Below are 23,755 nucleotides of genomic sequence, written 5' to 3'. Positions count from 1 at the left end.
TTCTGGACAGGGAGCTGCAGACACTTGCTGATAGGTCTGTGTAAATGGTTCAGTACCTTGGTACAGTGGTGGCTGAGGATCCCATGCTTGTACATCCATCGACGTGACAGTATGGCCATATCCTGCTGTGGCCATACCTCACAGCTGTACAGATTCACACAGGTTACCCAGAGGCAGGGCTCATATTTCTGGTCATTACTCCTTCACATTGTGGTTTATGAGCAGGTTTGTAGCCACCCATTCCTGTGTTTGCAGGCAGGGATAGTATGTGCACACAGCTGTCAGACTTCGCACACTCCATGGCGTCCATGCTTCTGTCAGTTAGTCTATCCTTTTCTGAACATTATGCAAACATTATCTGATAAGTATCCCTATAGTTATCACTTCATCCCAGTAGTCTTTAGGGGTTGGTCCACAGTTCATGCAATAGGACATGGTGGACATGCTGCAGGGAGTTGTCGACATGGCCTTGCATTTGGGTTCTGTGGAATGTGTTATGTTGTTATTTGGGAGTCCATGAGATAACATACATTGGCAGTACGAGTGAGGCACTGGCCTTTGACAGAGGACAGTAGGGCATTTGGTAGTCATGCAGGCCATTTGTAGCAGGCCAGTGCATTGTGTCACTCCTACAGTCCCAGGCTGCAAGCCACTATATTCCCCTGGGGTGACAAGGTAGGTGTGCAAGGTGTTAATGTCAATAGTTTCTGTCATTATTGATCCAGTGGTGTGGATGCTGGCAGGGTGCTGCTTACAGCTAGGGACACACCTGCATGGGACACCTCTTCAGTATGCTGCATTCTGTGGATATTCCCATACAGAAGTGGGGGGTCGTATTGTACTCATTCCCAACAGCAGGGATAAGACCTGTGAGGTACCAGGCTGGGTGCATGTGTGCTATGGAAGCTACTTACAGCTGACTCACAGATATACATGGGGCATTCCACTTATGTTGGCTTGTGCAGGGACATCAGCAGTTTCTCAATACTTCATACCTGTGACTTCTGTGGTCTGCCAGTGTTTGGCCAGGCGACATCAATATTCCATGCTACAAACCCAACTAATGTACTGCTAACCTGTATGTGCAATTCCAAAGGTAACGAGAAAGTAGCCTCAATAAAGGGCACAAATAACTACAAATAAAAATAAAAATCCACGGCCACTGCACACCAATAGCTGAAGGATCCAGTAGTATCCAAGATGGAATAAATCAGAGCCAGGACATCAAAGTAATCCACAACCACGGAATATTTAATGACAGACTTAGCGCTTTCACCTTACAAGGCATCATCAGAGTCGAATGGCCATAACAATAACCCTCATTTAAATACTGAAATCTGTAAGCAATTAAAACAATTAAACAATTGAACAATTGAAACATTTAAACATTTAAACATATACACTCACCCAATGGGCCTTTGCATAACAATTAGTTAATACACATTATCAATAATTCATGTTATAAAATCAAGAAATATCTAATATAATATATATGTATATTTTAAAAAAAATGTTTTATTCAAGCTTTGTATATATGTCTATAATTCTATACAAAAAAACATGCAAGAATTCTGATATCAAATATCAACACTAATACTAAATTATCAAATATCCACTTCATTAATACACACACAAAATAGCACACAAAAATATATATTATGGATAAATACTATATGCATCTTTATTATTTATACTAAAATTACTTTATAAAGTTATAAATCTATCAATAAATGTTCCTAAAAACCTTTTAAATATATACTAATATACATGGTATATGTAAAATCAATAATATTAAAATTGATATTGTCATATTAATGGTGCACGTAGGTGTCTGTTGATCTAGATCTACAAGACCTGGGATCTATGCACCAAAAGGGGCTTAATGGAAATGTAATCATTAAGCCCCGGGTAGCTCATAGCATTTAACCTAAGTTGCCATTCCATCTCTTTTAAAGCTACCTTATTCTTGATGTCACCCCCACTATCTAGGTGCACCCTATCGATAACAAAAAACATACATTTCTTAAAATTATTGCATTTGATACTATGAAGGTACAAAGCATTGTGGGAATCTTTGTTTTTTATTGATCTAAGATGTTCAGGAATCCTGTCTCTTAATCTGCGGGTAGTCATCCCGACATAAAATGCCTCACAGGTTGAACAATTGGCCACATATACTAGGTTCCTAGAGTTACAATTACAAATTCCTGGACAAGACAAAGTATATTTGTATCCTGAAATAACTACATATGGGCCATCTGCTATAAATCTACAGCATCTACAACCTCCACATTTGCTCATCCTTGACCTACAATATTGCTTATTCCTTTCTAAAATACCTTTCAAGTTCTGTCCCCTGCCATAAACTATAACAGGTTCATTTCCCACTACCTTCTTCAAATCAATATTCAAACAATGGTCCCACACATTTCTCAATACTGCACATAATTCCTTAGATTTATCATTATACTTCATGATAAAGCATGGTCCCTTAAGATTGTTATTCTCACCTAACGAATCCACGGAGTTTGGGGTTCCCATCTCAACTACACAGTCACCCCTCAAAATGGGAACATGAATGGTACGTCTTTTCTTAAATATTTCTTTTTTCACACTTTGCAATAAATTAATAGGATAACTTCGCTCCAATAACATACCTACTAATTTATAGATTTCTAGTGTGAAGGTCCCATCATCGCTCACCAATCTAGAAATACGTGCCATCTGCCCTTTAATTACCCCCTTTCGCTGATGAAAGGGGTGACAACTAGTAAAGTGTAATAATGAATTTGAGTAATTGTCCTTCCTATAAATTGTACTAGACAATTCATTGTTCATCTTCGAAATACTAATGTCTAAAAAATTTATACTCTCTGCACCCCAAGAAAAAGTGAACTTTAAAAAACCAGTGGTGCCATTTAAATACTCTACAAATTCCCTTGCTAGTGCTTCGCCACCTTTCCATATAATCAAAAGGTCATCCAAAAATCTATTATACAATATTATATTGTTCCTATATTTTGAGGGAAACACAAAAACCTTTTCCCAAGCCAATAACACCAAATTGGCATATACAGGGGCACATTTGGCCCCCATAGCAACGCCTGAACTTTGTTTGTAAATTTCCCCTTCAAATTTGATGAAATTGTTATTCAAAACCAATTCCATCAAATCACAATACAAGTTCACTCTAGATTTATCAATGGCATTGCTAAAATTGAGGCTAGTAGCAAACAACTCCAAACCTTCATTATGAGGAATTATAGAAAAGAGGTTAACGACGTCTATTGTCAAAAAACTGTAATCATCGGTTGTATTCTTAACCTCCCTCAATCTTTCTAAACAATGCCATGAGTCCCTTAGTATGTGAGGCACTTCAGATAAGACTATCTTGGTCCAATGATCAATAAATGCCGCAAGGGGTTCTGTCTTTGAACCCCTTGCAGCCACAATTGGTCTAAATTGTAAATTCTGAATACCCTTGTGTACCTTAGGTATACCAAAGATACACGGCAACACTGGATTCTTAACTAACAAATAATCATATTCCATTTCACTAATTATAGCCTGGAAAAGTGCATTGTGCAAAAACATATCAATTTTGGAATAAGCTCGGTTCACTTCATTAATGGATGCCATAGAATAAGTACTTTGATCATCCAAAACTCTAGACATAGAAGTATAATAATCAATCTTATTCATAAGTACCATCCCACCCCCCTTGTCCGGTTTCATGCACCTCACATTATTCGAATTTCTAAATTCATTGAGCAATATTCTTTCGCCCATAGACAAATTATCTGTTACATTACTGGGGGATGTACAAATTCTCCTGAACTCAAACTCCAGTAATTTTTCAAAAAACATAAATTCCGGACATGAGGGTGGGATAAAAGTACTTTTTCTTTTTAACACCAAACCTGAGGTGTTATTTGCACCCACATCAAAATTCTGATTATCATGAAAATATTTCTGAAGGTTCAACGTCCTCACAAAAAGTTTTAAACTGGATAAAATATGTGCTATATCCAGTTTAAAACTGGGAACAAAACTCAAACCCTTCGTAAATAATTCAAAATGTGTATCCCCTATCTCAACTTCGGTGTAGTTGTAAATAGTAAAACCTTTTTGCTTTAAAACAGTACAATTTAAACTTTCATCAATATCAGGAATTAAATTATCCTGTGGCAACTTTACATCACCACACAAAATGTTGTTACCATCAACAAACTCAGTACAATGGACACCATTGTTAATATCTTCATTCATTAAAAATGCATTGTTGATCAAGGACAAATCACAACCTATATTAGCAAAACTCAAAATGCCTAAACCATCAATAGTATCACTAATACCAATGCAATTATTTTTAACTTCAACTGTCTCTTTAGGACCTACATGCAAAGGCCCATTAGACATTTCAACAAAAAAATCATTATAACCAACAACAACACCATTACCTTGCAATTCATCCCTTCCCCCCACTACAGGTTCTTGCAAACCATTCAATTCACTAACACAAACACCTGAAAAACTGTCTTGAACAATCACAGTATTAAGCCCTTGTACATTTACAACAGGTGAAAACATAGTAGAACAAACATGCATATCGACATTGCAACCACCACTCAATTCACCTAATAATAATAACCTCCCCTCCCCCTCCCCCTGTAATGTCCCCATGGGGATAATAAGTAGTTCTAGTTCCTTGGTTCAACAGCCTCTTGGACCTCCGTGAACCTTGATAATTGTCCAAAAAACCCTCATCATCACCACCAGGAACTTGGTCATCACAATCGTCACAATATTCATCATTGTCTAAATTTTGTGACATACTGACTTTGCTAAAATTGTTAAAAGTCTGCTTAGGCCAGTTTTTTCCGGGGGGATAAACACTATTATTGGCGTAATCAGCCGTGTCCCTGGCTAGCTTTTTATTTTTAACCAATTTACTTTGCTGAACATAGCTATCTAAATCTTTAATAACTTTATCAAAACTTGCTTGATGTTGAAAGAAAAGCAAGTCAGTAGTTATGCTCACATGTAGTTTAGTGAAGTCATCCCTTAAGGAACACATTTTAATGTTATTATTGTCAATAATGATATCAAGAAGCTCTATACCTGTTCGATCAAATGGTTTAGTCAATTCTTCAAACGCCTTAGATTCATGATCAATCCCCACAGGCAGTTTCCAGACTCTTAGTCCCTTTGGTACTTGCTTCCGTTCTTTAGACTGGGCCAAAAACCAATTGTCTAATTGCATTGCCCTATACTTTGTGCACAACTTATTAAATCTGAATATCTGTTCCTTAAGCGTGGGGTAGTCGGCTCCTATTCTCTCCAAATTGACATTATTTTCTCCAAATATAGGAGTCTTGAGCCATGACTCCACTCGAAAACTGCTTCCTGACCTCGCCGATGGCAACGGGGGAGCAACCAAACCTACTCCCATCACGTTTGGTTGTCGCGAAGCTCCCGTCGCTGATTTAGAAACAGCTCCACTATAGGAAGTCGACGTGTTAGATGCATTGTGTGCTTGCCCAGGCATAATAGAACTCGCCGGTGGTGAGTGTAATGTAAAGAGTTCCATTTGCGTATTTGAGGGACTGCCCTCATCAACCACAGAATTGTCATCATTATTTTTGGTATACACCTTGATGAGTTTGTCCACAACGCCAGCCAACTCCTTAAGTATAGCTTCCATCTCCACCAGAAAACCACCAGCGTTAGGAGGCACAGCTGAACCAAACAGAAACGAGAAAGTAGCCTCAATAAAGGGCACAAATAACAACAAATAAAAATAAAAATCCACGGCCACTGCACACCAATAGCTGAAGGATCCAGTAGTATCCAAGATGGAATAAATCAGAGCCAGGACATCAAAGTAATCTACAACCACGGAATATTTAATGACAGACTTAGTGCTTTCACCTTACAGGGCATCATCAGAGTCGAATGGCCATAACAATAACCCTCATTTAAATACTGAAATCTGTAAGCAATTAAAACAATTAAACAATTGAACAATTGAAACATTTAAACATTTAAACATATACACTCACCCAATGGGCCTTTGCATAACAATTAGTTAATACACATTATCAATAATTCATGTTATAAAATCAAGAAATATCTAATATAATATATATGTATATTTAAAAAAAATTGTTTTATTCAAGCTTTGTATATATGTCTATAATTCTATTCATAAAAACATGCAAGAATTCTGATATCAAATATCAACACTAATACTAAATTATCAAATATCCACTTCATTAATACACACACAAAATAGCACACAAAAATATATATTATGGATAAATACTATATGCATCTTTATTATTTATACTAAAATTACTTTATAAAGTTATAAATCTATCAATAAATGTTCCTAAAAAAACTTTTAAATATATACTAATATACATGGTATATGTAAAATCAATAATATTAAAATTGATATTGTCATGTTAATGGTGCACGTAGGTGTCTGTTGATCTAGATCTACAAGACCTGGGATCTATGCACCAAAGGGCTTAATGGAAATGTAATCATTAAGCCCCGGGTAGCTCATAGCATTTAACCTAAGTTGCCATTCCATCTCTTTTAAAGCTACCTTATTCTTGATGTCACCCCCACTATCTAGGTGCACCCTATCAATAACAAAAAACATAAATTTCTTAAAATTATTGCATTTGATACTATGAAGGTACAAAGCATTGTGGGAATCTTTGTTTTTTATTGATCTAAGATGTTCAGGAATCCTGTCTCTTAATCTGCGGGTAGTCATCCCGACATAAAATGCCTCACAGGTTGAACAATTGGCCACATATACTAGGTTCCTAGAGTTACAATTACAAATTCCTGGACAAGACAAAGTATATTTGTATCCTGAAATAACTACATATGGGCCATCTGCTATAAATCTACAGCAACTACAACCTCAACATTTGCTCATCCTTGACCTACAATATTGCTTATTCCTTTCTAAAATACCTTTCAAGTTCTGTCCCCTGCCATAAACTATAACAGGTTCATTTCCCACTACCTTCTTCAAATCAATATTCAAACAATGATCCCACACATTTCTCAATACTGCACATAATTCCTTAGATTTATCATTATACTTCATGATAAAGCATGGTTCCTTAAGATTGTTATTCTCACCTAACGAATCCACGGAGTTTGGGGTTCCCATCTCAACTACACAGTCACCCGTCAAAATGGGAACATGAATGGTACGTCTTTTCTTAAATATTTCTTTTTTCACACTTCGCAATAAATTAATAGGATAACCTCGCTCCAATAACATACCTACTAATTTATAGATTTCTAGTGTGAAGGTCCCATCATCGCTCACCAATCTAGAAATACGTGCCATCTGCCCTTTAATTACCCCCTTTCGCTGATGAAAGGGGTGACAACTAGTAAAGTGTAATAATGAATTTGAGTAATGGTCCTCCCTATAAATTGTACTAGACAATTCATTGTTCATCTTCGAAATACTAATGTCTAAAAAATTTATACTCTCTGCACCCCAAGAAAAAGTGAACTTTAAAAAACCAGTGGTGCCATTTAAATACTCTACAAATTCCCTTGCTAGTGCTTCGTCACCTTTCCATATAATCAAAAGGTCATCCAAAATCTATTATACAATATTATATTGTTCCTATATTTTGAAACACAAAACCTTTTCCCAAGCCAATAACACCAAATTGGCATATACAGGGGCACATTTGGCCCCCATAGCAACGCCTGAACTTTGTTTGTAAATTTCCCCTTCAAATTTGATGAAATTGTTATTCAAAACCAATTCCATCAAATCACAATACAAGTTCACTCTAGATTTATCAATGGCATTGCTAAAATTGAGGCTAGTAGCAAACAACTCCAAACCTTCATTATGAGGAATTACAGAAAAGAGGTTAACGACGTCTATTGTCAAAAAACTGTAATCATCGGTTGTATTCTTAACCTCCCTCAATCTTTCTAAACAATGCCATGAGTCCCTTAGTATGTGAGGCACTTCAGATAAGACTATCTTGGTCCAATGATCAATAAATGCCGCAAGGGGTTCTGTCTTTGAACCCCTTTCAGCCACAATTGGTCTAAATTGTAAATTCTGAATACCCTTGTGTACCTTAGGTATACCAAAGATACACGGCAACACTGGATTCTTAACTAACAAATAATCATATTCCATTTCACTAATCATAGCCTGGAAAAGTGCATCGTGCAAAAACATATCAATTTTGGAATAAGCTCGGTTCACTTCATTAATGGATGCCATAGAATAAGTACTTTGATCATCCAAAACTCTAGACATAGAAGTATAATAATCAATCTTATTCATAAGTACCATCCCACCCCCCTTGTCCGGTTTCATGCACCTCACATTATTCGAATTTCCAAATTCATTGAGCAATATTCTTTCGCCCATAGACAAATTATCTGTTACATTACTGGGGGATGTACAAATTCTCCTGAACTCAAACTCCAGTAATTTTTCAAAAAACATAAATTCCGGACATGAGGGTGGGATAAAAGTACTTTTTCTTTTTAACACCAAACCTGAGGTGTTATTTGCACCCACATCAAAATTCTGATTATCATGAAAATATTTCTGAAGGTTCAACCTCCTCACAAAAAGTTTTAAACTGGATAAAGTATGTTCTATATCCAGTTTAAAACTGGGAACAAAACTCAAACCCTTCGTAAATAATTCAAAATGTGTATCCCCTATCTCAGCTTCGGTGTAGTAAATAGTAAAACCTTTTTGCTTTAAAACAGTACAATTTAAACTTTCATCAATATCAGGAATTAAATTATCCTGTGGCAACTTTACATCACCACACAAAATGTTGTTACCATCAACAAACTCAGTACAATGGACACCATTGTTAATATCTTCATTCATTAAAAATGCATTGTTGATCAAGGACAAATCACAACCTATATTAGCAAAACTCAAAATGCCTAAACCATCAATAGTATCACTAATACCAATGCAATTATTTTTAACTTCAACTGTCTCTTTAGGACATACATGCAAAGGCCCATTAGACATTTCAACAAAAAAATCATTATAACCAACAACAACACCATTACCTTGCAATTCATCCCTTCCCCCCACTACAGGTTCTTGTAAACCATTCAATTCACTAACACAAACACCTGAAAAACTGTCTTGAACAATCACAGTATTAAGCCCTTGTACATTTACAACAGGTGAAAACATAGTAGAACAAACATGCATATCAACATTGCAACCACCACTCAATTCACCTAATAATAATAACCTCCCCTCCCCCTCCCCCTGTAATGTCCCCCACGGGGATAATAAGTAGTCCTTGTTCCTTGGTTCAATAGCCTCTTGGACCTCCGTGGACCTTGATAATTGTCCAAAAAAACCTCATCACCACCAGGAACTTGGTCATCACAATCGTCACAATATTCCTCATTGTCTAAATTTTGTGACATACTGACTTTGCTAAAATTGTTAAAAGTCTGCTTAGGCCACTTTTTTCCGGGGGGATAAACACTATTATTGGCGTAATCAGCCATGTCCCTGGCTAGCTTTTAATTTTAACCAATTTACTTTGCTGAACATAGCTATCTAAATCTTTAATAACTTTATCAAAACTTGCTTGATGTTGAAAGAAAAGCAAGTCAGTAGTTATGCTCCCATGTAGTTTAGTGATGTCATCCCTTAAGGAACACATTTTAATGTTATTATTGTCAATAATGATATCAAGAAGCTCCATACCTGTTCGATCAAATAGTTTAGTCAATTCTTCAAACGCCTTAGATTCATGATCAATCCCCACAGGCAGTTTCCAGACTCTTAGTCCCTTTGATACTTGCTTCCGTTCTTTAGGCTGGGCCAAAAACCAATTGTCTAATTGCATTGCCCTATACTTTGTGCACAACTTATTAAATCTGAATATCTGCTCCTTAAGCGTGGGGTAGTCGGCTCCTATTCTCTCCAAATTGACATTATTTTCTCCAAATGTAGGAGTCTTGAGCCATGACTCCACTCGAAAACTGCTTCCTGACCTCCCCGATGGCAACGGGGGAGCAACCAAACCTACTCCCATCACGTTTGGTTGTCGCGAAGCTCCCGTCGCTGATTTAGAAACTGCTCCACTATAGGAAGTCGACGTGTTAGATGCATTGTGTGCTTGCCCAGGCATAATAGAACTTGCCGGTGGTGAGTGTAATGTAAAGAGTTCCATTTGCGTATTTGAGGGACTGCCCTCATCAACCACAGAATTGTCATCATTATTTTTGGCATACACCTTGATGAGTTTGTCCACAACGCCAGCCAACTCCTTAAGTATAGCTTCCATCTCCACCAGAAAACCACCAGCGTTAGGAGGCACAGCTGAACCAAACAGAAACGAGAAAGTAGCCTCAATAAAGGGCACAAATAACTACAAATAAAAATAAAAATCCACGGCCACTGCACACCAATAGCTGAAGGATCCAGTAGTATCCAAGATGGAATAAATCAGAGCCAGGACATCAAAGTAATCCACAACCACGGAATATTTAATGACAGACTTAGTGCTTTCACCTTACAGGGCATCATCAGAGTCGAATGGCCATAACAATAACCCTCATTTAAATACTGAAATCTGTAAGCAATTAAAACAATTAACAATTGAACAACTGAAACATTTAAACATTTAAACATATACACTCACCCAATGGGCCTTTGCATAACAATTAGTTAATACACATTATCAATAATTCATGTTATAAAATCAAGAAATATCTAATATAATATATATGTATATTTAAAAAAAAATGTTTTATTCAAGCTTTGTATATATGTCTATAATTCTATTCATAAAAACATGCAAGAATTCTGATATCAAATATCAACACTAATACTAAATTATCAAATATCCACTTCATTAATACACACACAAAATAGCACAGAAAAATATATATTATGGATAAATACTGTATGCATCTTTATTATTTATACTAAAATTACTTTATAAAGTTATAAATCTATCAATAAATGTTCCTAAAAAAACTTTTAAATATATACTAATATACATGGTATATGTAAAATCAATAATATTAAAATTGATATTGTCATGTTAATGGTGCACGTAGGTGTCTGTTGATCTAGATCTACAAGACCTGGGATCTATGCACCAAAAGGGGCTTAATGGAAATGTAATCATTAAGCCCCGGGTAGCTCATAGCATTTAACCTAAGTTGCCATTCCATCTCTTTTAAAGCTACCTTATTCTTGATGTCACTCCCACTATCTAGGTGCACCCTATCAATAACAAAAAACATAAATTTCTTAAAATTATTGCATTTGATACTATGAAGGTACAAAGCATTGTGGGAATCTTTGTTTTTTATTGATCTAAGATGTTCAGGAATCCTGTCTCTTAATCTGCGGGTAGTCATCCCGACATAAAATGCCTCACAGGTTGAACAATTGGCCACATATACTAGGTTCCTAGAGTTACAATTACAAATTCCTGGACAAGACAAAGTATATTTGTATCCTGAAATACAAGAACCTGTAGTGGGGGGAAGGGATGAATTGCAAGGTAATGGTGTTGTTGTTGGTTATAATGATTTTTTTTGTTGAAATGTCTAATGGGCCTTTGCATGTATGTCCTAAAGAGACAGTTGAAGTTAAAAATAATTGCATTGGTATTAGTGATACTATTGATGGTTTAGGCATTTTGAGTTTTGCTAATATAGGTTGTGATTTGTCCTTGATCAACAATGCATTTTTAATGAATGAAGATATTAACAATGGTGTCCATTGTACTGAGTTTGTTGATGGTAACAACATTTTGTGTGGTGATGTAAAGTTGCCACAGGATAATTTAATTCCTGATATTGATGATTTAAATTGTACTGTTTTAAAGCAAAAAGGTTTTACTATTTACAACTACACCGAAGTTGAGATAGGGGATACACATTTTGAATTATTTACGAAGGGTTTGAGTTTTGTTCCCAGTTTTAAACTGGATATAGCACATACTTTATCCAGTTTAAAACTTTTTGTGAGGAGGTTGAACCTTCAGAAATATTTTCATGATAATCAGAATTTTGATGTGGGTGCAAATAACACCTCAGGTTTGGTGTTAAAAAGAAAAAGTACTTTTATCCCACCCTCATGTCCGGAATTTATGTTTTTTGAAAAATTACTGGAGTTTGAGTTCAGGAGAATTTGTACATCCCCCAGTAATGTAACAGATAATTTGTCTATGGGCGAAAGAATATTGCTCAATGAATTTAGAAATTCGAATAATGTGAGGTGCATGAAACTGGACAAGGGGGGGTGGGATGGTACTTATGAATAAGATTGATTATTATACTTCTATGTCTAGAGTTTTGGATGATCAAAGTACTTATTCTATGGCATCCATTAATGAAGTGAACCGAGCTTATTCCAGAATTGATATGTTTTTGCACGATGCACTTTTCCAGGCTATAATTAGTGAAATGGAATATGATTATTTGTTAGTTAAGAATCCAGTGTTGCCGTGTATCTTTGGTATACCTAAGGTACACAAGGGTATTCAGAATTTACAATTTAGACCAATTGTGGCTGCAAGGGGTTCAAAGACAAAACCCCTTGTGGCATTTATTGATCATTGGACCAAGATAGTCTTATCTGAAGTGCCTCACATACTAAGAGACTCATGGCATTGTTTAGAAAGATTGAGGGAGGTTAAGAATAAAACCGATGATTACAGTTTTTTGACAATAGACGTCGTTAACCTCTTTTCTGTAATTCCTCATAATGAAGGTTTGGAGTTGTTTGCCACTAGCCTCAATTTTAGCAATGCCATTGATAGATCTAGAGTGAACTTGTATTGTGATTTGATGGAATTGGTTTTGAATAACAATTTCATCAAATTTGAAGGAGAAATTTACAAACAAAGTTCAGGCGTTGCTATGGGGGCCAAATGTGCCCCTGTATACGCCAATTTGGTGTTATTGGCTTGGGAAAAGGTTTTTGTGTTTCCCTCAAAATATAGGAACAATATAATATTGTATAATAGATTTTTGGACAACCTTTTGATTATATGGAAAGGTGGCGAAGCACTAGCAAGGGAATTTGTAGAGTATTTAAATGGCACCACTGGTTTATTAAAGTTCACTTTTTCTTGGGGTGCAGAGAGTATAAATTTTTTAGACATTATTATTTCGAAGATGAACAATGAATTGTCTAGTTCAATTTATAGGAAGGACAATTACTCAAATTCATTATTACACTTTACTAGTTGTCACCCCTTTCATCAGCGAAAGGGGGTAATTAAAGGGCAGATGGCACGTATTTCTAGATTGGTGAGCGATGATGGGACCTTCACACTAGAAATCTATAAATTAGTAGGTATGTTATTGGAGCGAGGTTATCCTATTAATTTATTGCGAAGTGTGAAAAAAGAAATATTTAAGAAAAGATGTACCATTTATGTTCCCATTTAGAGGGGTGACTGTGTAGTTGAGATGGGAACCCCAAACTCCGTGGATTCGTTAGGTGAGAATAACAATCTTAAGGGATCATGCTTTATCATGAAGTATAATGATAAATCTAAGGAATTATGTGCAGTATTGAGAAATGTGTGGGACCATTGTTTGGATATTGATTTGAAGAAGGTAGTGGGAAATGAACCTGTTATAGTTTATAGCAGGGGACAGAACTTGAAAGGTATTTTAGAAAGGAATAAGCAATATTGTAGGTCAAGGATGAGCAAATGTGGAGGTTGTAGATGCTGTAGATTTATAGCAGATGGCCCATATGTAGTTATTTCAGGATACAAATATACTTTGTCTTGTCCAGGAATTTGTAATTGTAACTCTAGGAACCTAGTATATGTGGCCAATTGTTCAACCTGTGAGGCATTTTATGTCGGGATGACTACCCGCAGATTAAGAGACAGGATTCCTGAACATCTTAGATCAATAAAAAACAAAGATTCCCACAATGCTTTGTACCTTCATAGTATCAAATGCAATAATTTTAAGAAATTTATGTTTTTTGTTATCGATAGGGTGCACCTAGATAGTGGGGGTGACATCAAGAATAAGGTAGCTTTAAAAGAGATGGAATGGCAACTTAGGTTAAATGCTATGAGCTACCCGGGGCTTAATGATTACATTTCCATTAAGCCCCTTTTGGTGCATAGATCCCAGGTCTTGTAGATCTAGATCAACAGACACCTACGTGCACCATTAACATGACAATATCAATTTTAATATTATTGATTTTACATATACCATGTATATTAGTATATATTTAAAAGTTTTTTTAGGAACATTTATTGATAGATTTATAACTTTATAAAGTAATTTTAGTATAAATAATAAAGATGCATATAGTATTTATCCATAATATATATTTTTGTGTGCTTTTTTGTGTGTGTATTAATGAAGTGGATATTTGATAATTTAGTATTAGTGTTGATACTTGATACCAGAATTCTTGCATGTTTTTATTAATAGAATTATAGACATATATACAAAGCTTGAATAAAACATTTTTTTTTTAAATATACATATATATTATATTAGATATTTCTTGATTTTATAACATGAATTATTGATAATGTGTATTAACTAATTGTTATGCAAAGGCCCATTGGATGAGTTTATATGTTTAAATGTTTAAATGTTTCAATTGTTCAATTGTTTAATTGTTTTAATTGCTTACAGATTTCAGTATTTAAATGAGGGTTATTGTTATGGCCATTCGACTCTGATGATGCCTTGTAAGGTGAAAGCGCTAAGTCTGTTATTAAATATTTCGTGGTTGTGGATTACTTTGATGTCCTGGCTCTGATTTATTCCATCTTGGATACTACTGGATCCTTCAGCTATTGGTGTGCAGTGGCCGTGGATTTTTATTTTTATTTGCAATTCCAAAGGTGTGTCCATTGGACAGTAGCATTTTTATACACTCTCTGGCTAGTGTACTTCCACCTGTGTACTCTTTGTATGTCTGGGTCCACATTCATGCCATGTCCATCTTTCTGATGGTGATAGTTATTACATCCGAGAAATTAGTATGGATTCCTGCTGGAATGTGTCTTGGTGGAATGCACTGTGTTTGGCACTGCAGTTGTGAGAACTTAGCTCTGTCATCGGCAGTACTGGCCATGGTCAACCAGGACTCAACCCTCCATGCCTACATGCTGACCACTCTCACACAATATACAACACACACCAATCTAACACACACAGCCCTGCATATTGTACACGTACTTCAATCTATCCTGCTACTTTGGCCGGCTCAGGCAATCTGTGCTCCACTGTTATTATACCTACACATACATGTTAATACATTTCTACATAGGATTGTGGGGGGGGGGCACACCTGACAACTCTACACATTTGCTATGACTGTACTGGTATTTCAAGTACTCCATTTCATTTTGTATTCTGACCTATCATGCAGACTAGAAGCATATCAGTGTACTACAGTTCTTAGGTTTTATTGACCTACATTTCAGTTTCAGACTTCTTACCCTTCAGAACTAACATCCCACTGGCTGACCTGTTGTAGTCTGTCTGTGTAGGTCTGGAGGGGGGATGTTCTCCATAGCCATCAATCAGATGCCTTAGTACAACTTTTCTTTGTGTTTGTCTACACCTGTCCTGCTGGTTGAGACTGTTGTTGGGTATGTGAACCTCACTGACATGCATGTGTGTGTTCTATGGACACACATTTGGCCCACCACATGTCCTGTAGTGGGTTTTGTCACCTTGCGTAGTACTGCCTCCTATGTTGACACCAGGATTTGTTAAGGATTTCATGCTGCTGATATAGGTGTTTACTATCTGCTGGCATCCCATTCATTCACCCCGATGCTCATATCCATGCCATAGATACAGGTAGCAAAACATTCTACTCCATTCAGCAATTGATAGTGAGCGTGACTTACCTTGTGGCTGTGCCAGTACTGAGGATGGTGCTGGAGGGCTGACTATGTTGGATGCACATAGTACACTCCCTATACATCGTTAAGCACAGGTAGTGTCATGTTTGGCATCCCTTTTACTGTATGTGTGAGTCGGAGTGAGGTGTCATTCCTTGGGTCCCTACCATGTCAGTGTATGTGCTATGCGTATCCTCTTTGCCAAGGCCTGGGCATACTGGTCATGCCTCCTTCTGCCTACTGGGAGGTTGTTCCTCCTCCTAGTCACTCTGTGCTTGTGCAGACCTTGACAATAGTGTGGGGCTGTGTGGCCCTGCCCCATGTGCTGTTCTTGCTACAGCTGTTTCCGCAGGATCATATTGTGTAGCATGGCACATACAATGACAATTTGGGTACATGTAGCTGGTGAGTGCTACAAGGCTCCAACAGATATGTCCAGGCATCGGAACCCTGACTTGAGCATCCCACACACATGCTCTATTATGATTCCGATCTGTGTGTGTGGCTCATTATGGAGTTCTTGTTCGGGTGTGTGTGCATTTCTGATGGGTGTCATCAGCCACGGCTCCATTGCATAACCAGCATCCCCAGCTAGGTGGCCATATGGGATGTCCCCATTGGCAAGTCTCTGGTACAGCTGCATCATATGCCAGATGTGGGAGTAGTGATATCTTCAAGGGCTGCCAGCACACACATTCATTATAATGCCCTGGACATTGCACACGACCTGGCAGTTGATGGAGGTGAAGCCCTTGTGGTTTATGTAGACTCTAGCCCACTTGCTGGGTGGTGCTTTGATATGTATGTGCATGCAGACTATAGCACCCACTACGTCAGGGTATTCTTGTATTTGGTGGAAGAGATGCATATTGCTGGTCAACTCCTCATGGGTGTTGAGGAAATATATGTGCTCACTGGCATTTGCTGACATGGCATCCAGGAACTGGTGGAGTACTCTGGATGACGATGCCTGTGAGATCCCCATGATATCCCCAGTTGGCCTTTGGAAGGTACCTGTGACTAGTATTCTTAAGCCTACACATACCTTGGTATCCACTGGGATGAATTCCCCTCTGTTGGTTCTGTGTGTGAGGCATGGCCGGCACAGCTCAGCAATTTGCTGTAGGAGGTCCCTGTCCACCCTATAATGCTCCACTATCTCCAGCTTATGTAGCCCCTGGTAGGTTACCATGCATCTGTACACACTTCTCCTTCTTCTCACTGTGGGTTGGTGGTCAGCGTTCTCATCTTCACCACCCTCAGCCTATTCCACATGTTGATTTATGAGAGCGAATGCAGCCTCTATCATTTTGTTGCTTTTGTTAGGTAAAATTTCCCCATTTGTGTACACCAGTGGTGTAGAGTTTGTGGGAAAAAACAGAGGGAAAGGTGTTTGCATAGTTTATAATACTGTGCTGGCCAGGGCTGCTGCCTGTTTAATTGGCTGATTCTGATACATTTCACCTGCCAGCTATGCTAGTTCTCCATGATTACCTTCCTACTGCTGTTTTCCCTTCCCACTGCCTTCCTGTTTAAGCCCGAAGATGAACCGCATAAACCCAGTGCTCAGATGTGAACAGAGCTGCTATTTCCTGGTTTACTTTTTTTTTGTTTGTTAGTTTAAAACCCGGTGCGCAGCTCGCACACATGTTTATGCAATGTAAAGTATGCTGTCTAGCTTCAGACACACCCCCTTCCTTAGCTCTGCTAAGCTAAGGGCAATCCCGAGCCACAGAGCTCCAATAAGCTTACAGTATGCCTGACACACCTCTCTATGATGTCAGCTAGCTCTTAGGCTTGCACCATGGTTTTCCTGCACCTACACGGTTGGGTGTAGGCTAGCCATGAGGGGAAATCTGTGATTCAGTATCATTCCCTTAATTTGCATAGAATTGCCTGCTAATGCCTAGTTACAAGTTTGACACTGAGCTTTCCCCCTTTGCAACCTCTATTCACTGGCCTTGTTGTCTTCTGCCTGCCATTGACTATATTGGCAAAAATGTGATTTTTGCAGAAAAAGCTTTTTTTACAGTTTTACTTTTATTTTACGGCTGATCCCATTTGTACACCGCTGCCCTAAACTTAAACGGCCAAAATCGGCCAAAAAAAAAGTTATTTATTTATTTTTTGCAACTGTTTTCCATGTTAGTGGCCATATATTTGGCCATTGGTATGCTTTCCACATTATATACACCCTTTATTTGGAGCTGTCATGACTCCGGTTTGTAGTTTGCAGAAATGTACTCGGTTACTAACCGAGTACATTTCTGCAGGTTACACTAATCCTGCACAGATAGCTGCCAGATTTCTGGATCGCTAATTCACCTTATTTGCATGGTTTTCACCTGTAAATGGGATAATTAGCATACAGGAGCTGTGTCCATGCAGGAATAGTGCAGGTGCGCTTGTGCACATCCCGGGAGCTTGTTCCTGGATCTCTCTGTGACCATATTGCCTCCAGCAGCTCCTGCACTATTCCTCCACACTGTGCAAAGCTTGCTGAATCCTGGGGATTAAGTAGCATACCTAAACACACACATTCACACATACATTTGCTAATTAGTAGATGCTGAATACTGAGCATTTGAAGAGGTACATTAGTGCATTTGTCAAAAATATAACAGATAATGTGATCAGTGTTTAGAAATTCTGAAAAATGGAGGTGAGGGAAGGAACTAGGTGGAGCAGAAAATGCTAATATTGCAGAAAAGAAGTAGAGTATAATTCAGGTTCATATATTATGTATATGGCTGTCATAATGTTTATATTATAAGTATAAAGTGGGGGGAGCAGTGTCACAAATCTATGTTTATGGCTGGGAGGTGCTTGTAAAACTATTCAGGTAGTTGTGAAAAATGGTTATCAGACATAGACTTGTAAATGAGAAGAAATGGTTTGATGTTATGCCAAGCTGAAAATTACAGTGGCATTTATCCCGGAGATGTACTTGAGCAAATCCATAGATTTGATAAATGACACTGTAGTTGGTTTTAAATAAGTTTGAATTCCGAATGGATTTCAGTGGTATTGGGATGTGGTCCCATAGTTTAGCTACACTACTTGAATGTAGTCACTTGTAATACTAGTTGATTTGGTTGTAGTGATTTTTCTCTAGCATGTAAAATTCTACTGGAAAGTTGTATTGTATTAAGCTCTTAAGGGCTGGGTAATTTTTTGGCTTATAGTGTAGTCTGTATATTGTAGTAGCTTGAGAAATAGTTAGGTGGTGTTATAATTCTAACCATTATAATTCTCTGAGGACTAGGCAGTGTTGTGTTGTGCTGTTATAGTTTATTGCAAATGTGGCTGTTTTATTATAACATTTCGTTTGAACAGTTGTGAGACTTGATGGTTAGTGAAGATTGGGGCAGCTTACAGCAGAGATGAAAGTAAGCCTTTTTAAATCATTTTATAACCCTGCTCAAATTTCTAAGATTGTTTTAGATGCTGACAGCCTTATTGACCCAGGGCTGCTGGGCTTTACGGCAAGCACACATTGACCAATACTCCACGATTAGCATAGTCCCTGGCATATGTTGGAATAGGCCAGGTTCTCAACCCATTTATCACTGGCAAAAACCCATGCCCATTTGGTGACATTAGTCAACACAACCAAATCACTCAGAGTTATATTTTTTGTCATTGAGGGGTTAGTCCTGCCACGGACTGCAGTCTGTGCTCTGTGTTCCCCTATCATGAGTATACTGTTCACAGCAGTAAATGACCAAACCGGTTTGTTTATACAACTCTTCTCCCTATAGGGCACAATGTAGTGTCTGTGCTGCTGTTCACAGCTCCATTGTTTGGTGATTTTAAGATGGAAACATGCAGCATGTTTACCCAAGTGGGAGGAACCCCACAGAGACACAGGAAGAACTCCGAAGAGGCATTGGCCAGAAGTCAGGCTTGAGCCTTGTGCCTAGTGTATGGGATGCGAAGACCTTAAGCATTATGTGAAGTGGCATAAATGGTATAATAATAACAGTTTTTCCTACCTTGTTCTAGTACCTCATGAGCTGGAGTTATATTTTGGATGGGTAGACAAGAACTGTCTTTCACAAAAGTTGTCAGGAGATGTACTATGGAGATGCCTAGTTGATTAGGAGTATCCTCAGAAATACATCTGTTTTGGTTTGTACTGCTCTGACATGACATTTGTTATGTAAAGTTGGTTTAATGAAAATGTGGGGATATATTTGGGCTTTTGTTTTCCACTTGGTTATAATGTAATTCACTGTATCAGAATAAGATGCCGGGAAGCCATTTGTTTTTCATCTACCATAAAGTTGTTAAAAACAATACTGGAGAATCTAACTCCTTTGAATTTGTCCTTGGGTAGGAGTGAATTATAGATTTCTCCTAGTGTACACTCCACCAGATTACTCAACTGATTTTCTGCAAGAGTTCTCTGAGCTACTCATTGATCTGGCACCTGTGTCCCCATGGTGGTTATTCTTCAGGGACTGTGATGGCATTACAATTTATAACACATTTAGAAAGTATGTTATAAAACACAAAAGCATACAGAAAATCAAATGAAAGGTTTATATGGAAGATGATGAAAATCTTTAAGCTTGCAATGTTTTAATTTTTTTTATGTCAGAATATGATAAATCACCTATGCAAATTAGTCAAGTAAGCTTTTGTACAGTTCAAGTCATTTCTGTATAAAAGAAAATGTCATTCTGTGCATTAACCAATGGTCCTGATTTCTGTTGTGGTGGCCAAACAAGTAAAAGCTAAAAAGGAGGCTCTCCAGTACTGACTATGTGGGGGGGGTCACACCAGTAGGTGCTTCATGCTTACAGAAGAGGTGCCTAACACTCTGATAATGTGTGTTCTGTCTTTTAGTCAGTTTGGTGGAAACCTCACAATGTAAGGACAAAATTTTAAGCCACTTAGCTTAGTTATGATAGCAAAATGGGGACATGTGTAAAATGCTTTGACTAGATAGAGATAAGCTGTGTGGTCATGATGACCACTGTCTAAAGTCTAATTGACTTTTTTAAGGAAAGCAGGATCTCCCTTTGACAAAATCAAACTGGTGTGGGTCAAGCCTAACAATGTTTTTGATATTGCAGTTAATGAAGTGTGGCTTTCTAAATCTGACTAGTCAGGGTAATGTAGCAGTAGTTTCAGGGTTTTGTGATAGGGCTACCCTTGTGTACAGGTATCACCTTCACTACAGTTTGACATACTTTGGAAACATACCTATAAATGTATTTATATTAAACATTTTAAGGAGGCATCCAAGAAGGGATGTTTAGCCCTGTTTAAAACATATCCAGATAAATTATCTGACCATGTGAATATAGTATTGTTTGTCTTAGGGAATACCTTCTGCATATGTTCCTTTGTGGTATTAGGAGGTGTAGAAGATAAGGGAATGGGTAATGAAATGATAATTGTATGTGTGGTAACATTACATTAAGTTTGGGTGTTTGGGTGCTACTATATTTGCTTTTCAGATGGGTTTGCTTGGGTGGTGCCCTTTCACATTAGGCCTGAACACTGCTGGATCCTGTTTCTCAGTTTTTTAATGTAACTAAAGAAGGACATATGATTGTCCTCTGAGGGTCCCTTTAACTTTATGATTTACCCTACTAACACAGTCAGCAGATTTTTGATTCCTGCTAATAATTCAGATGCAATCTTTGTCAAGAGGAGTTCTAGATATTGTATGATTTAAGTTTTTTCCTTCTATTATTATACAGTTTGATTATAGTAGTGGACCACTTATTTATATCAAAATAGAACTTGACAAGGATAGCAGCTGTCTCATAGTTAGGCTTAATGATGTTGCAAGAAAAATTCAATGGTGTTAAACTAGTTGGAGGGCCTACTCTAGCTTAGAAAACTCCCACAAAGTTTGTTATTTTGGAGTTTGTTAACTATCGAATCAAAATAAACCACATCATGTTGGGAAACTGTAGCTGCATCAAATATATAACTGTGCAGACAATTCTTTTAATGGAAACTTCTTGAAAACTATGTTTAAGAGAGCATTCGTATATAAAAACATGCTTGAAATGCATAGAAAAAGGCTATACTACTCAGACAAGCTCCTCGTGGTCCTGCAGAGTGGTCCTAGCTACAGAGAACTCAGAAAAACCGACTACTTTCTGGATTTAAGTATATTTGCTGTTTTTTTTGCTTGGAGTAGCTTCTCTAGCTTACCCTTAAAAAGCTTAAACTGTTTTTTTAGCTGTTTGCTGCATTATTTTAAAATCTGCACTTAAAGTTACTTTTTAGTCGAATTTGATCGAAAGTTTGTTGGTTTGTTTGTTTAATTTAACTGTTGACACTGCCCACTAAAGTGTGCTAGCCTGTGTAACTGATTTATCACTGTTTCTGCATTTTCTGTGTGATTCTATAAAAAAAACAAAAAACAAAAAAATAATCCTTGTTTTCCCACCTCTCGTCGACTAGTTTAGACCAGTTTACAGGCATTGCTGTATTCTGGGCTGTGGTGTAGTTCCTGTGTTGTCCATTACCTTACTTGGATAGAAGGAAGTTTCTTTGCTCACCAGTGGGAGTGGGGAGCCTTGAGCAGCCTACCTGTCCCTGTAGGAAGTGACCTCAGAACAAGAGCTGTAGTAATTGGTTGTTTTGGACCATTTCTAGCTCTTTTGTAGTTCCCTGTTTAAAATCCACCTCTGGGCAGTTTTTTCTGTCTATACTACTCAGACAAGCTCCTCGTGGTCCTGAAGAGTGGTCCTAGCTACAGAGAACTCAGAAAAGTGACTACTTTCTGGATTTAAGTATCTTTGCTGATTTTTTGCTTGGAATAGCTTCTCTAGCTTACCCTTAACAAGCTTAAACTGTTTTTTTAGCTGTTTGCTGCATTATTTTAAAATCTGCACTTAAAGTTACTTTTTAGTCGAATTTGATCGAAAGTTTGTTTGTTTGTTTGTTTAATTTAACTGTTGAGGCTGCCCACTAAAGTGTGCTAGCCTGTGTAACTGATTTATCACTGTTTCTGCATTTTCTGTGTGTTTCTATCAAAAAAAAAAACAAAAACATAATCCTTGTTTTCCCGCCTCTCCTCGACTAGTTTAGACCAGTTTACAGGCATTGCTGTATTCTGGGCTGTGGTGTAGTTCCTGTGTTGTCCATTACCTTACTTGGATAGAAGGAAGTTTCTTTGCTCACCAATGGGAGTGGGGAGCCTTGAGCAGCCTACCTGTCCCTGTAGGAAGTGACCTCAGCACAAGAGCTGTAGTAATTGGTTGTTTTGGACCATTTCTACCTCTTTTGTAGTTCCCTGTTTAAAATCTGCCTCTGGGCATTTTTTTCTGGCTATACTACTCAGACAAGCTCCTCGTGGTCCTGCAGAGTGGTCCTAGCTACAAAAAACTCAGAAAAGTGACTACTTTCTGGATTTAAGTATCTTTGCTGTTTTTTTTGCTTGGAATATCTTCCCTAGCTTACCCTTAACAAGCTTAAACTGTTTTTTTAGCTGTTTGCTGCATTATTTTAAAATCTGCACTTAAAGTTACTTTTTAGTCGAATTTGATCGAAAGTTTGTTTGTTTGTTTTGCTTGTTTAATTTAACTGTTGAGGCTGCCCACTAAAGTGAGCTAGCCTGTGTAACTGATGTATCACTGTTTCTGCATTTTCTGTGTGTTTCTATCAAAAAACCAAAAAAACAAAAAAATAATCCTTGTTTTCCCACCTCTCCTCGACTAGTTTAGACCAGTTTACAGGCATTGCTGTATTCTGGGCTGTGGTGTAGTTCCTGTGTTGTCCATTACCTTACTTGGATAGAAGGAAGTTTCTTTGCTCACCAGTGGGAGTGGGGAGCCTTGAGCAGCCTACCTGTCCCTGTAGGA

The sequence above is a fragment of the Protopterus annectens genome, chromosome 7.part0 (genome assembly GCF_019279795.1).
Source record: "Protopterus annectens isolate FY-2018-M chromosome 7.part0, PAN1.0, whole genome shotgun sequence".
Taxonomy (NCBI): domain Eukaryota; kingdom Metazoa; phylum Chordata; order Ceratodontiformes; family Protopteridae; genus Protopterus; species Protopterus annectens.
The sequence above is the reverse complement of the archived record's forward strand: the minus strand, read 5'-3'. Positions refer to the sequence as shown.